The sequence below is a fragment of the Capricornis sumatraensis genome, chromosome 4 (assembly GCF_032405125.1).
Source record: "Capricornis sumatraensis isolate serow.1 chromosome 4, serow.2, whole genome shotgun sequence".
NCBI lineage: Eukaryota > Metazoa > Chordata > Mammalia > Artiodactyla > Bovidae > Capricornis > Capricornis sumatraensis.
In genome coordinates this window covers 110322775-110340262 of record NC_091072.1, presented here as the reverse complement: position 1 = coordinate 110340262, position 17488 = coordinate 110322775, and positions in this window count along the sequence as shown.

Sequence of the window (17488 nt, the reverse complement as noted above, 5' to 3'; positions counted from 1 at the left end):
ATTCAAGAAAATTCTCCAGAACTGAAGAATATGAGTTTCAGATGCAAAAGACCCTCTGAGCACAAAGGATGACAAAATGCCCTCAGCAATGGAAATGAACCAAAAAAAAAAAAAAAAAAGGAGGGAGGGATTGAGCTAAGAGCTATGTCTGTTTTAGTACTAGGAGTTCAGGATGAAAGATAATATGTTACTAGAAGGTGAAGGTGAAGGTGAAGGTGAAGTTGCTCAGTTGTGTCCGACTCTTTGCAACCCCGGTGGACTGTAGCCTACCAGGCTCCTCCGTCCATGGGATTCTCCAGGCAAGAATACTGGAGTGGGTTGCCATTTCCTTTTCCAGGGGATCTTCCCGACCCAGGGATCGAACCCAGGTCTCCCGCATTGGAGGCAGATGCTTTAACCTCTGAGCCACCAGAGAAGCAATATGTTAATATGTTTGATAAATATAAAACAATTTGGTTATAGTTGCTCTAGCCTAGGACTTTCCTGTGGGCTCAGACAGTAAAGAATCCACCTGCAATGAGGGAGACCTGGGTTCCATCCCTGGCTTGAGGAGATCCTCTGGAGGAGGGCATGGTAACCCACTCCAGTATTCTTGCCTGGAGAATCCCCAAGGACAGAGGAGCCTGGTGGGTTACAGACTATGGGGTTGCAAAGAGTTAGGCATGACTGAGCAACTAAGCACAGTATGGCCTAGAAATAATACAAGAGTTTAATAAATCTATCAAGCTTTAAGAAATGAGGTTTTATAATAATGATATACATGAATAAGCACATGTAGTGAAAAGAACTCTGGATCAAGGATCAGAGACACACATTCTAGTCCTATGTCTGCCCCTGTGTGACTTCATACATATCACTTCACATCTCTGGACACAGTTTTAGCATGAGGGTTTAGAATTTCTAGAATCCTATTTGCTTAGGCAATCATGAAATATATGGCATTAAACATAATTGAGTACACAATTAAAATAATTTTTAAAATTCATATCCCAATAATACTTATTAAATATACAATCCTTTTTTCTTAAATTTTACATATTATTTCATTTTTATTTAATAAAAAATTTACATTTCTATAGTACTTCACAGGTTTCATTCATTCATTCTCCAAATTCCAAATGATGTGAGGTATACATAATGAATTATACAGGCATTGCACCTGCCCTCTTGGAGCTTTTATTCTAATAGGAAAGATAGTAACTTTTTAAAGAAACAAATGAATACATTTCTATGTAGGATAAATGTTATGAAGGAAAATAGGATTCTGTGAAAGAAAATAATAAAGGGGATCACTTTTAGATTTGGTGATTAGCAAAGGAATTTCTGAAAAAGTGGCTTTTAAAATGAGAATAAATAAGAGTTTTGGCAGGTAAAGAGTAGGAGAAACAGCTTATCAGGTAAAGGAAGAAATACATATGAAGGCCTTGAGGGGGAAATCATGCTTTCAGGGAAATGTTGGTTGGCCAGGATGGATGTGCGATATTCTCCAGAGGAAGAATGGTGTGGGATAAAAGACAGGGATCAGATTATTCTGGGTCTTTGAGTCCATGAAAGAAGGTTGAGTTTTATTTTTAGGGCAACAGGAAGGCGGCACTAAACTATTTTCAGCATGGTGTGACCTCCAATTTACAATGTATGATCACTCACCATTATTTTATCTCTTTGGATCTTCAATGTTATGCTTTGAGATAAGCAGTGTGTTGATATACTGCACTGAGAAAAGAAGCAGAGAGGTTAAGTGTTTGTCTTGTGAACAGGTCCAACAGTGAGTTAACATGGGCAGACCCAGAGCAAGACTTGGGTTTTCCAACACCACTTAGTACAGTGTCTGATGCATAATCTCAATAAATATTTGTTAAACGAATGTACGTTACACCAAAACATTCTAGCTACTGAGATCCATGGGTCTTTTGGTAAAGAAAAATTGTTAAATCAGCCACCAGAGGGAGTGTATACTTCCCCCATGTAATAGAAACATTGACCTTGGCAAAGACAACTGGCAGGAAAAAAAATTTTTAACTGAACAAAGTGCTTTCTCCAGTTTATACCAAAAAAGATTTCATGAAATAGAACTGGCAACATCACAACAGAACCTTTGTTATGTGTTTGAGCCGGCCATCTGTCCATGAGACTCAGTTGTGGACAGCCTCCTGACTTAGAGTTTGCCTGACTTTGTAAAAAAAAAAAAAAAAAGTGGTTCCTCCAAAGTAAAGTGTAATGAAATGGAAGTAGCAATATTTCCTGACACGATTCAAACTGTACATGCTGAACAAAACACTTCTTATTTTTTTCACCCAACCCTGCTGTTTTGAATTTCCTTGAACTTGCTTCAAAATAAAGTTTGGGAAGAAGAAAACTTTGCCTGTGGCACAGAAGTGGTCCAAGATGGCTAGAGGAGTCTACCTGTTGAAGAGTGAGATCAAATTGCTGTTTCCATTCTGCAGCCAGGGGAAAAGAACTACATACAAATGCATCTGGAAACAACACACACACACACACACACACACACACACACACACACATAAATACGTGGTTTAAGACATGGCTTTAAAAGATTTGGTCCTACCAGCCAACCACATTTTTCTGCATTTAATAAAGATATAATTTTGTCAACAGACATTTGACAAAATTTTTTGTAGTTCTCAGCCAATGTGTGAACTGGATACAGATATACAGGTCATCAACTTTTACCTGAGTTGAGAGCTCAAGGAAAGTTTCCAAAAGAGTCCCCTAAAAGTAAATCATCCATCTATAATCAATCAACAAGAACTGATTGGTCAAGCACTATGTGCTAAGAACAGGATTTAATCTTGAGAGAGAAACAAACAAGGGACTGACACACAGTTCCTACACTCAATAGCCAACCCTTTTTTGTTAGTTATTAAGTATATTTTCCAAATATTCTATTTTTTTTAATTTAGAGAACTAATATCCAGGGAGTTGACTGAATTTTATTTTTTTGCTTCTGGTTATATAGGGTCATGAAAAAACAAAGACCAGTAAGGGATCACCTGATGGTTCCATAGTGAGGTACAGAAACTTCCTTTATTTGTCTTTCCTTAAATCCTCTCACAGGCAGAATGTAGGGAAAGAGAATTGGGTGTTGGGAGAGAGTCTAGGGGACTTTGTGCTCATCACCTTGGAAGTCTCATTATTATGAAGCTTTGTGTTGTTTAGTTGCTAAGTCATGTCCAACTCTTTGTGACCCCATGGACTGTAGCCAGTCAGGCTCTTCTGGTCATAGGATTTCCCAGGCAAGAATAATTGGAGTGGGTTACCATTTCCTTCTTCATACAAAGCTTTGGGCATTTTTTTTTTTTTAATAAGACATATCAGTTCCATAACATCCTCGCCCTAGAATCTTCTCGGTATATTACAATTGGACTTTTATATTTTCTTTCTCCATTAACTTATTTAAATAGGAATTCATGATAACTCTAAAAATGTTGGTGAGAGTAGTATTTTTGAGTATAAATGAGTTTGTGGTGAGAATGTTTATGTGTGGTGACTAGTAGCTAGCATTTCCAGTCATGAATTAAAATAAAAAATAAATAGAAGAAAAAACTTTTCAAAACAGAAGAAATCAATCTTAAAGTTTTCTAAAATTACAGTGATTTTTTTTTTAAACTTCAACATTCTAAAATATGTATCAGAGACACCTATGTAGAAGCTATTGGCTCAGGTGCTATGCAAGATTCTAAAAAGGTCTAGGATATATTCTTTCCCCCTAAAGTTCTTGGAAACTGGAGAAGTGAGAAGCAGGGATGTCAAGCTCTCAAAACAGGCAATATTAAGCTGACAGTGGTCAGGAACGCAAGGAAGCCCAGACTAAGCTTTGTAGGAATATAGGGAAGAGACAGCTTCCACTGCATTTGAGTGAACATTTTGAGTGCTCTTGAGGGTGTTGGGCAAAAGAAAGAATATAAACAAAGGGACAGAGATTGGAAATCACTCTGGGTATACCTTGGAAATACTTCCATCTCATTTGACTAGAAAATAGGTTAATTATAGGACTGTAGGGGCTTCCCAGGTGGCACTAGTGGTAAAGAATCTGCCTGCCAATGCAGGAGATGCGAGATGTGGGTTCAGTCCCTGGGTAAGGAAGATCCCCTGGAGGAGGAAATGGTAACCCACTCTGGTATTCTTGGCTGGAAAATCCAACGGGCAGAGGTGCCTGGTGGGCTACAGTCTGAGGGGTCACACAGAGTCAAACACTCGGTGACTAGTCAGTAAGTGACTAAGCATGTACGCATGCATAGGACACTACTGTTAAGCCTGGAACTATCTTTAGGCTCAACTTGTGGAAAGACCTGTATGGCATTTTGAAGACTCCAAATTTAACTGAGCAGAGAGGTGAAAGGGTGAAAGACTCTCCTCAGAAGTGGGCTTCAAGAAGATTGATTTGGCTGAGGAGCACAAGACAGAAACAAAGCAAGAACACAAAATCAAGGAGACAACCGCCTCACAGGTTATTGCAGGAATCCAGGCAAGAAGAGATCATGCAATGTAAACTGAGGTGAAAACATGTGGAAGGAAAAGCAGGGGGCAGAGGCAAGAGAAAACTCAGAGAACAAAGATAAAAAGTGAGTTAAATAAATGGAGTGAGACAGTCACATAGTTTCAGTTTGCTAGTGTAATATTTGTAGCACTTATAAGAATAAAGAAGTCAGAAGGCTGACTAGGTTTCAAAAAGGAAATGTGATTTTGGTTTTGAAAACTCATTTATGCTAAAATGCCAGCAGTACATATAAAGAGAGAAGTCCAGCAGATTGTTGGAATTAAGGGTCTGGAATCTAGGAGGCAAGCGAGTCCTGGAGGGAAGTTCTATAGAGGTAAGGAGTGGTCACTGAGGCCATGGCACTGGATAACACTACTGAGAGAGAGGAGAGGCGGGGAAAGAGGAGGAGAGAAGGGAGCAGAGAGAAAGACTCTTTGAGAATGTTTTTCTTCTTCTTTTCCTCAGCTGAGGAGGAGCCACTTAGAAAACCTGAGAAAAACTATTCTTGTTGCAGGGGGAGAACTACTGCTAAGAGGATGTCAGCAGGGTCATTTTAAACCCTGGAGTGGGTAAAGGTGAAGGTAAGATTGACAGGAAAAGAAAAAGCTGTTTTGGGACTTTCCTGGTGGTCCAGTGACTAAGACTACACTCCCAAAGCAGGGAGCCTGGGTTCAATCCCTGGTCAGGGAACAGGATCCCACATGCCACAAACTGAACATTCCACGTACTACAATAAACATCATAGATTCTGCATGTCGCAGCTAAGATCTAGTACAGCCAGATAAATAACTTTTTTTTTTTTTTGAAAGAAAAAGTTTGAGGAATTGATTTGAAAGTGAAGTTAAGTATGGCACCAATTATTAAGACAGATTCAAATGATGTCATTTGGGCAGAAGTCACTTTGCAAGGGAAATTGAGAAAGAGGAGCCGACCAGTGGAGACTACCAATTCAACAATTCTAATGAGGAAGGAGACAAGAGGACTGTGGTGCCAGTTTCCAGGTTAAGAGGTATATGTGTTGATTTTACATGCTGGGAGGGAGTGAGGGTCCTTTTTAAAAATGAGGTAAGGAGCTTTTGGAAAGCGTGAGGTCACTCAAGACAGGATAAATTAATTACCCAAGAGAGAAGACCACTGGGTGATCATGAGCCCCAGGGGTGCCTTTCACTTAGCAAGGAGGGCAAAGGTTTTGTCAGCTGAAGGGAAGGAGGAGAGTGGATAAAAACAAGAGACAAGAGAACAAATCTTCAAGGAGGAGAGGAATGGTGAGTGAGGAAGATGAATCTTCTCAATGAAGTGGTTGAGAGTCAGGTGGGAGGGTGGGACTGAGGGTTTGAGAATCACAGAGAAGCATTACACAACCCCTTGGGTGCGGGTCGGGGGCTGCAATGGGAGGAAAATATAAAGGAACGAAATGACTGCTAAGTGGCAAAGATTTTTTTCTCTCTGGGTTCCTGTGGGCCCTCACTTTCAGGCCTGAAACTGCTCCCTACCAGACTTCAAAGCCACTTGAAGGGTTGACACTTGTAGCTTGGTAATTCCAAGCATTCGGATCATGCCACCCGACACTGCAGTGAAAGGCTTTTCCAGGTCCCTCATGCAAGAAAAGAGACGCCAAGGAGCAAGGCAAAGAAGTATCACTAAAAAAAAATAGGACTGGACCTCGGCCATCTTTCTACCTCTCTCTCCGCTAACATGTCAGAACCAGGGAAATGCCTGACCTCGCTTCTTGGGAAGAGTGAAGTATGTGTATCAAAATACATAAATCCTAAAAAGCCTATTGTGAAGGGCAGAGCCCTCATTATTTGTATTTTGATCACTTTTAAATATTTTTAAAGTGAGCGCTTCCAGGGGCAAGGTAAATAGTCCCATTTTGTGGGGCGCTTGATTAAATTCCAAACATATCATTTTGTGGGGCATGCCTGCAGATTCTGATACCTTTGAGCAGGTTTGCCAAGAAAGCACAAATGTGAGAGGAGCCCAGTGAAACAAGGAAACTATTCTCCCAGTGGCAGGTTGCAGGGCTGTGCAAGGGAGAGCCAGCGGACTTTTGTCTCCCCACTGAAGGGGAGATTAGAATGGAATAAATTAGTGATGTGGGCCTGAGTTGTTACTACATAACAATAACACTCTGTGCTCCATTCAAGGAATGCCAAGCCCTTTGACAAGACTCTTGCTTTCTCTTTGGACTTCACCCCGGAGGTGAGGAAGGGCACAGGCTAAGCGCATCCCAGGTCCAGAGAGAAGTGTGCCTCCCCACCCACTTACCATAGTCTCACTCTCTGCTCCTTCTCTACCAGCTTCTTGCCTTCCTTTCCTTTCTGGCCATCTCCACCCATCCTTCATCATGCAGAAACCTGCCCAGAAGGAAACAAAACTGTACTGAGCATCCACTTATAGTAGCAACCAAGGCATTCATTTACTGGACCATTATGTGATCATCACAAAAACTGAATAGACAAGGGAGAGTCAAGTGATGGTCACATATATTTAATGATTGATTTGGCAATCAAATTGGCATTGATTTGGCATCAATTCCCTTCCCAATTCAAGGGAATATCCCTTGGAGAAGGGAATGGCTATCCAGTCCAGTATTCCTGCCTGAAGAATTCCATGGATGGAGGAGCCTGGCGGGCTACAATCCATGAGTTCACAAAAGAGACAGACATGATGGAGCAACCAACACTTTCACTACTTTTACTTTTTTGATATAGCTACCAACCAAACAGAATGATATGGAAGCTGCACTGGAGCCCAGGTTTAGAGGCACTTACTACGCTGGGCATTACCTCCTAGTTGCTGGAGTGTGGAACTTTCATCAACTGGAATTATTTCAATGTTTAGACAACAAGGACTGTTGAATCTTGGTCCTGAGCTATCACCATATTACAGATAAAAATGGGTCCACAAAGGTTTTAAATACTTTAGCCCCAAACCACAAATTGATTATAGGCTTGGGACCCAGTGACTGAACTGGAAGGTCTTTTCCACCCACCTTGCTGGCCCTCTGCCCTCTTTCCTTTGTCATTTTGTGTGTGTATATATATATATTTCACATATATGACTCTGTGGCTCCATGGATTATACAGTCCATAGAATTCTCCAGGCCAGAATACTGGAGTGGGTAGCCATTCCCTTCTCCAGGGGATCTTCCCAACCCAGGGATAGAACCCAGGGATCAAACCCAGGTCTCCCATATTTACCAGCTTAGAGATGAAAATATGCAGTGTTCTGGAGAGGACATGCAAGGGCAGCAGAAGGCTCCCTCCCAGGGAACTTCTCAAGTTGCATATATTAATCTCTGCTGTTCCCATGAAAAGGTTTCTCAGTAGTGGCAAAATGGGAGGAGAGGGAGTAAAGGAGTAAAGAAAAAACTGACTGAAAAAAAGCTTCTATTTCCTCTTTTCCCCACAAAGAGGCAAGGACCTTGTTTTATTTTGTTCCTCATGGTACCACCTAGAGCTCAGCACATGGTTGACACCCAATGCAATTTGGTTGAATGAATGAGTAATAATTTCTCCCATTTCTACAACACTTTATATTCTTGTAAAGAGCCTTTACACCTGCTCTCATTGGACCCTCAAGGAGTTCAGCAGGATTACAGGGCAAACATTGTTATTTCCGTTTACAGATGAAGAAGCTAAGATGCAGAGGGCTAAGATGGTTTGCCTGCATCACAAACCAACCATATTGGGCCCTGCCAACTTCCTGGTCTGGGGCTCCTTCTCCTGCTGGGCAGTGTCTCCTATATACGAATAAAAGTTAGCATAACTGGAAACAAAACAACTTACAGTTTGCACCCTACTGCATACTTAGGGCGACGCTGAAGGAGTACCAGCACACAGGAGCCCTGGGCCTCCCTCTCCCTCTTGCTTTCCCCACACTCATCTCAATTCACCAGATCACCAGCTCCAAGGAAGTCCCTGATTATTCCTATTCCTCAGCCATAACACCTGCATACAGTGCTAGCTTTATACCTTTTCATTTTTAAGTGAATTCTCCCCTTAAGTAAACAATTTAAGTAAAATTACTTAAGGGAGTGATTTTTGTAGCCTATACCAATTGGCTCAGGACTCCCTTTCTTAACAAAGTTCAAATATGACATTTAATAGATGGAAAAGAATAACATGAATCTAAAGAATAACATCAGTCTATCCAACTATGGACAATTCCTATTCATGAACTTCCTCTCCAGGGCCTCCAAAAGGCAAGGGGCAGAGGCCATGGCTTTTCCCTCTTTTTACCTATTACAAGTTCCTGCAGTGTGGTTTCTGGACCAGCAGTATCAGTAGAATTGGAACCTCTTATGAATGATAAACTCTTTAGTCCTAAACCTACTAGAGTCAGAGTCTCTAGAGCGAGGGGTCCAGGGATCTATTTTAAAAGGCCTCCAGGTGATCCTGGTGCATGTAAAAGGGTGATGGCTACTAATCTATTACATCCTATTATTTTCCTGCCTGAGCCAGGAACACCTTGTTTTCCCATTGGGTGCTCTGGGACTCTTTGCCCACTCAGTTCATTAATTCTTCTTCCCTCCACATGAAAACCTACAATATAGTCTTATTAATGACATTATTAACTTACCTCCTTGGAATAAGGGGTGGACTAGATAATCTGAGATTTTTTTCAAGTCAAGAGGCTCTGATTCTTCAGGGGAGTCACAGCTAAGCAGATGGCCTTAAAGAAGAGTATGATGTTGGCTATGCGTTTATTATGCATTGTGTGCTAAGATGCTTGGGTCATGTCTGACCCTTTATGACCCTGTGGAGTTTAGCCTGCCAGGCTCCTCTGTCCATGGGATTTTCCTGGCAAGAATACTGGGTTGCCATGCCCTCCTCCAGGGGAATCTTTCTGACCCAGGGATTGAACTCATGTCTCTACGTCTCCTCATTGGCAGGCAGGTTCTTTACCACTACTGCCACCTGGGAAGCCCTGGGTTTATCATATATGGCCTTTATTATGGTGAAGTACTTTCCTTCTATATGTTCTTTATTAAGAGTTTTTATCATAAATGGATATTGAATCTTGTCAAATACTTTTCTGCATCTACTGAGATGATCATATGGATTTTATTATTTTGTTGGTGAATGTGGTATATCACATTGATTGATCTGCAGATGTGGAACCATCCTTACAGCATTTCAGCATTATTTACAATAACCAAGATATGGGCCCATCAACAGATGAATGGATAAAGAATATATGGTGTGTGTGTGTGTGTATATATATACACACACAATGGAATATATATGTATATATATATACACACACAATGGAATACTACTCAGACATAGTGAAAGATGAAATCTGAACATTGCAACAATATGGATGAACTTTGAGGGTATTATGATAAATAATAGATATTATTTGTCTTTCTATTATTATATTTGTCTTTCTCAGCTAAGAAAGACAAACATCATATGATTTCACTTATATGTAGGATATGAAAAACAAGCAAACAAAAAATAAATGAACGAACCAAATGAAAGCAAACACGTAGACAGAGAACAGAAAACAGTAGTAGTTACCAGAGGGGGAGCGACCAGGGGGAGGGCAAAATGAGTAAAGGGACCAACTGCATGGTGATGGATGGAAACTAAATTTTTAGTGGTAAGCATGCTGTAATGTACACGGAAATAAAAATATTGGGTTGTTCATTCAGGGTTTTCCATAATATCTTACAGAAAAATCTGAATGAACTTTTTGGTCAACCCAATAGAACACTGCACAACACGAAACTTATATAATGTTTTAAACCAGTGTTATCTCAATAAAAATTAAATTATAGAAAAAGAAGACAGACAGAAGAGAACTTCTGCCTGTTAAGTTCCTTTGCTACAGGCTCCAAGGCTGGAGTAAAGTGAGGACATAGGCCAGTTGCCAGCTCTTAGTTACAGCCCCAGGAGATCTTTGATGTTCTCCCCTTGCAGTCTGGGGTCCCTGTTTTCAAGAATTTATCAGAATGACCTAGACTTAGCAAACTTGCTCTATGTACCTTGGACAAAATATCCGCTGAGTCAATTCTGTGAGGAGCCTTGGATTGTCAGCCTAAAAGCCTGTTTATAGTTGACTGCCTCTGGCAAACTGCTATCAGATGCAAAAAAAAAAAAAAAGTGTCATAGGTTTGGCATATACTAGACTATCCTCAGCATTTGCATTAGGTAGGTGGTCAAGCAACAGCAGGTAGCAAATACGAAAGGAAGAATCCAGTCCCTGCTCCACTTCTCCCTTACCACCCCCTCCCTTCTTTCCCAAATTCCCACCCATGAAAAGACAACCTGAAGGACTCAAAAGAAGAATGACTTCTCCACACTTGGATATTCTCACACAGTTAAGAAAGAGCCCAATCTCTGTTCAGTTCCTGGGCTCTGATATGCTTTTCCTTTCTAAGCTTCTACAACCTACTGCTCATGAGTTCATTTTGCCAACCACAAAATGTAGCTAACTCCTAACCTTCGGCTTTACTTTCCTCCCTCTTCTAGGTTCTTTGAGTTATGAAACCGCAATGAGTGAATGGAGAGACGGTCGAGTAGGATAAGATAAAAATGTTACAATCTCCATTGAAGACAACAGGCAAAGGTCCTGGAATTGGAGTCACGAGACTTGGCTCTCCAGCCAGGGCTTTGTCACTGGTGAGCTGGGAGGCTGAGGCAGGTTACTGCCCCACTGGGTGTCACTGCAAAACAAGGGGCTTGAGCAAAACAAATCTCTGGGCTGTTTTCCAACTGTTTGATACTTTGAATAGAAAGACAGGACACAATTATGTCTTATTTGGGAGCTGCATTGCCCTTGTCTGAAAACTCAAGTTTGGGGACAGCAAGTAGACTTCACTTTGTTTACCAATCTGTTCTATCCGTGTTGATTGCTTGAAATGTGGGAAAGAGTAGCGTAAATGACTATAAGATCTTCCATGGGAGGGCAGGTAGTTACATCCTTAGTGCCTTGTTTGTCTCTTTTCCTGCTCTTTCACAGCTAATAATCCTTCTATGAGTACTTTTAATTGCATCTAGGCTGCCTAAAATACAAGTACCATCAGATCATAGAGTCCAGTGCCCAGTACTGGTTTTTATTTTCTCTGAGACTGAATGTCAGCTCTCAACTTAATAGAGGAGAGTACAGCAATGACGGGAGGAGGAATTTCCCTGGGATTCAGTGAACACTTCATTTGGATATTTCTTCTTTCTTGAATTCTTTCACTGAGAGTTTGAATAGGAGGCCATAAGCTTGAGAAAAGATTCAAAATGGAGCCTAGCTGCTCCTTATTGCTCAGATTTTCCAACCACAGGTGAAGTTTCCCTGTGTCTTGAAGACCTCGTTCTGCTCCCCTGTACTCTTCGTTTGTGTTGGAGGGGGCACATTATTATAGTTGGGTATTAAGCTTTGCGAAAGGCTGAGAGAGAAGGAGGCTTTCTTGGTAAGCCTGGCTCTGTGGCTTGGCAGTCACACAAGAAAATGACTTTATCCCCAAACCAGATGTTCAAGTTGTTTTAATAATATCTTATGAGCCCTCCTCTAAATAAAACAAAAACTCACTCTATCAGAATGTTCCCTGGGATTAGAAGGTTGATCCTTGCTATCTGGTTTTACCCACCAGAGGGTAGCACCAAGACGAATTTGTAATAACTCCCTGACAAAACTCAAAGTTGGTTCGGGATGATTTGCTCAGGATTCTTTGTGAAAGTATCAGTACCTGAGAACATCAAGATAAGTCCCTAAATGCCTCATAAAATTTCTAGGTAGACACAGGTCTCTATTTATTACCAGAAATAGTGTTAGGACACTGAATAAATCCCCATGAACTGGGACTGATTCGCATTTTTCTTGCACAATCAGTTTACCTGGAATCTTAAAATGAGGTTTTCCAGTGTACATGAAGTTGGCTTCAATGATTGTTATAGTTTTCCTTTAACTCAACCATTCTAAGACTTTTTTAGGAATCATTGACTTGTCCAGACTTTTCACATTTGCATTCAATTGTTCTGCTATCTCTTCAAGAAAATTAGAGATACCAAAGGCATATTTCATGCAAAGATGGGCTCGATAAAGGACAGAAATGGTATGGACCTAACAGAAGCAGAAGATATTAAGAAGAGATGGCAAGAATACACAGAAGAAATGTACAAAAAAGAGCTTCATGACCCAGATAATCATGATGGTGTGATCACTCACCTAGAGCCAGACATCCTGGAATGTGAAGTCAAGTGGGCCTTAGAAAGCATCACTACGAACAAAGCTAGTAGAGGTGATGGAATTCCAGTTGAACCATTTCAAATCCAGAAAGATGATGCTGTTAAAGTGCTACACTCACTATGCCAGCAAATTTGGAAAACTCAACAGTGGCCACAGGACTGGAAAATGTCAGTTTTCATTCCAATCCCAAAGAAAGGCAATGTCAAAGAATGCTCAAACTACCACACAATTGCACTCATCTCACATGCTAGTAAAGTAATGCTCAAAATTCTCCAAGCCAGGCTTCAGCAATACATGAACCGTGAACTTCAGATGTTCAAGCTGGTTTTAGAAAAGGGAGAGGAACCAGAGATCAAATTGCCAACATCCTCTGGATCATGGAAAAAGCAAGAGAGTTCCAGAAAAACATCTATTTCTGCTTTATTGACTGTGCCAAAGCCTTTGACTGTGGGGATCACAATAAACTGTGGATAATTTTGAAAGAGATGGGAATACCAGACCACCTGACCTACCTCTTGAGAAACCTGTATGCAGATCAGGAAGCAACAGTTAGAACTGGGCATGGCACAACAGACTGGTTTCAAATAGGAAAAGGAGTACATCAAGGCTGTATATTGTCACCCTGCTTATTTAACTGATATGCAGAGTACATAATGAGAAACACTGGGCTGGAAGAAGCACAGGATGGAATCCAGATTGCCGGGAGAAATATCAGTAACCTCAGATATGCAGATGACACCATCCTTATGGCAGAAAGTGAAGAGGAACGAAAGGGCCTCTTGATGAAAGTGAAAGAGGAGAGTGAAAAAGTTGGCTTAAAGCTCAACATTCAGATAACGAAGATCATGGCATCTGGTCCCATCACTTCATAGCAAATAGATGGGGAAACAGTAGCTGACTATTTTTTTGGTCAAAATCACTGCAAAATCACTGCAGATGGTGATTGCAGCCATGAAATTAAAAGATGCTTACTTCTTGGAAGAAAAGTAATGACCAACCTAGATAGCATATTCAAAAGCAGAGACATTACTTTGCCAACAAAGTCCGTCTAGTCAAGGCTATAGTTTTTCCAGTGGTCATGTATGGATGTGAGAGTTGGACTGTGAAGAAAGCTGAGTGCTGAACAACTGATGCTTTTGAACTGTGGTGTTGGAGAAGACTCTTGAGAGTCCCTTGGACTGCAAGGAGATCCAACCAGTCCATCCTAAAGGAGATCAGTCCTGGGTGTTCATTGGAAGGCATGATGCTAAAGCTGAAACTCCAGTACTTTGGCCACCTCATGTGAAGAGTTGACTCATTGGAAAAGACTCTGATGCTGGGAGGGATTGGAGGCAGGAGGAGAAGGGGACCACAGAGGATGAGATGGCTGGATGCCATCACCGACTCGACGGACCTGAGTTTGGGTAAATTCTGGGAGTTGGTGATGGGACAGGGAGGCCTGGCATGCTGCAATTCATGGGGTCACAAAGAGTCGGAGACAACTGAGCGACTGAACTGAATTGAACTGTCCTGCTATCATCAGTGGTGGCTTCTGACTCAGGGGCACAACCCAGAGAGTCAAAGGATGACCCACTTGATCCTTTGGTAGGATTATGGGTTTTCTTTGAGTCTCAGGGACCTCTATGTTTTCTTGTGTATTTTCACATAGCATTCTGTTTCTTTCTTCCATAGCAATATCCTGACTTTGTAATTAGACAATTCTGATTAATGTCCAGACCTCCTGTGTTAGCCCTTTATGGATAGGAATCATGTATACCTTATCACTTCAGCCCCTAGAAAGATTCTCGCTCAATAAATACCTATTGAAAAATGAATAAATGAATGGATAAAATAATGAATGTATAAATACAGCTAGCAATTAGCATTCTTTTTAGTAAGGTTCTTGAGAAGTTGTAAGTAAACTGCAGTTTTTTCTTAATTAATTACACAAATATTTGTTGAGCAACAGGCTCTAGGCACTGACAGATATGTTTCTATCTTTAAGTAACTCACAGACTCTAGGGGGAAACAGATGAGAAATTAGACCATCACAATTGATGCCACATGAAAAATAAGAGCAAAGGGTTTTGTGAAAATACAAAAGCAACATCTGGCTAAGTCTGGAAGAGATCAAAGGTGACTTGAGATGCGGTGATGCCAAATCTTGAGAGTAGGTGAGGGAAAGTCAATTCAAGAAATGTCTTTAACAACAGATCTTCAACACAAGAGGTGACGTGTTTGGATTCCTCCTTATACAAAAACTCCCTGTAGGGTCAATAGCCAAATAGGGGACACAGTTAGCAGGGAAGTTGAGAGTAGAATCTCTGGAGGCAGACTGTCCTGGCAGGAATCCTGCTTCTACCCAACCCCTAGGCTGTGTGACCTTGAATAAGTTGCTTTAACTCTTTATGTCTCAGTCTCTTCATTTTAGAATAATAGTATTATCAGCCTCATGGGATTGCATGAGGAATAAATGAAATGAAATATGCAAAGCTCTTAGAATAAATCTTGACACATGGAAAGACCAAATAGATACCAGTTGTTATTATCATTGTCATCGCAGTTGAGTACTTCCCAGATGTGGCACATGCTGAGGGCATGGTTTGGCTCTCTCTTTGAAAGAGAGAAAAATGAATCAGGGAAGGATCACTCTGAATTAAAAAAAAAAAGTGCATTGACTGTGTCTAAATAATGACCACTGATTTTTACCCACCCACCAATACTCCATGGGATAGTTCTAACATTACAGATTGACTGGAGAACAAAATAGAAAATCTATGCATCTAAACATATCATTTTCAAACCTGCCTCCTCAGTGCCTGGAACAGAGTGGAGAATTAAATCATCATCATCATTATATTTATAAATATGTGAAGACCCATCTACCTTTCCAAATTAAACACTGTTTGTCAAATCCACTAATTATTTATTGAGCAGCTTCTGCAGCAGGAGACATGCATGACTTGATTCTTGTCTGCAGAACTCAATCTTATGAGGCAGACAGATGTGTGAACAGAAAATGAGAGTACAATAAATGTGCTGGGTACCAGAGGGATGGGACTTCCCAGGTGGTGCTAGTGGTGAAGAACACCCCTGCTGATGCAAGAGACACTAGAGACATGAGTTAGAGCCCTGGGTCAGGAAAATCCCCTGGAGGAGGGCATGGCAACCCACTCCAGCATTCTTGCCTGGAGTATCCAATAGATAGAGGAGACTGCTGGGCCACAGTCCATGGAGGTGAGCAACTAACACTTTCACTTTCAAATGTGGTGGGTACCAGAGGGATGGGGCTTCCCGGGTGGTGCTAGTGGTAAAGAAGATGATGCAGGAGACACAAGAGATGTGGGTTTGAGCCCTGGGTCAGGAAGATCCCCTGGAGAAGGACATGGCAACCCACTCCAGTATTCTTGCCTGGAGAATCCTGTGAACAGAGGAGCCTGGTGGGCTACAGTCCATGGGGTCGCAAAGAGTTGGACATGACTGAAGCAACTTAGCACACACCAGAGGGATGTCTGCATAAAGGGCCACTGGAACACAAAGGAGGGGGAAATATGCCCACCTAGGAGTCAGGAAAGTCTCCAAGGAAGATAAGTAGGAACATGATGAGCAAACATGGGGAAGGCAAGATTTCCCGAATTCACTGTGCTGTACTCACTAGGCAAGGAAAGCACCTTGCCACAAGGGTGCTCAATAAATAGACATAGTATCACCGAATGGGTGAATAAAGAGGCTAGCTCTTCCTACTGCCCATCCTTCTCTACCTCCTCCTCCCAGTGACGTCTTTCCACATGCTCTCTTCAAACCCAGGGGGAGCCTCCATTACATTACTCATCCCTTTCACGCCTGGTCTTCTGCAAACCTCTCAAAAGCCTCCTCTGTTATTGCTCAACAAACACAGGTGTCCTGGGTGAAGCATAGAGCATTTAAATCACGAGGAAAGCCTGACACAATGAGCATCTCCCACTAATTTTTCACTGGAGAAATGTGAAGTGCTGAATCGGGGGAGGACAGATTGTGCTGTGTGGTCATTGTAATAGCCATGCCATGTCCCACCTGGCCTTTTCCCTTCACCCTCCCTTCAGAGAAGAGTGTCAGGTCTGCTGAGTTTCACATCTACACCCAGAAACACAAAACACACACCCCCGTGACAAGAAGACTGAACCCAACACACCCCGGGCTCCTTACCACCTCATCAGAAAGAAAGGAGACCCTGAAGGAATCTAGGAAAATGGGACCTCCAAACCATCCCACAGCTGCAAGCAATGTAATGCTTTACTCAGGGCCAGACACTGCATCCTGGCCAATCCATCCTTTCACTCTGCATCAGCGCCATCCCCTCCCCATCCTTTCTGCACCCAGATTTCATTCTCAGTGCTAGACAGCCAACAGTTTAAAAGGTCTTCCAAACAAAATCACATTTCCTTCTTTTTTCATCCCCAGAGCAGGGTGTATCCAAACCACGTGGCAACTTCACTCTTCATAAATCAATTGTTTAATTGACAGAAGAGGGGATTTGTTTAGAGGCTCTCAAAACTCAAAATTTCATATGACCCATCTTCCCCAAATGCCCAGAACACCTTGATAGTCTATTGTTTTCACAGGGACTTTTCAGCTTCCAAGGTCTGGAGAAGGGTCAAATGCCTGAACTCCAATTTTCTCCCCATTTCTCTGGTCTGAGAAGACAAGAGTATCATCTGGGATTTGTGGCCAAGGGTAATCTGTGCGGCCTCTTTGCATGAGGAGGAGATGGAATGTTTGGATGAACAGGTTTTTTTTTTTTTTTTCTTATCCATAGATTGCCCACAATGCTATGCAGAGAAG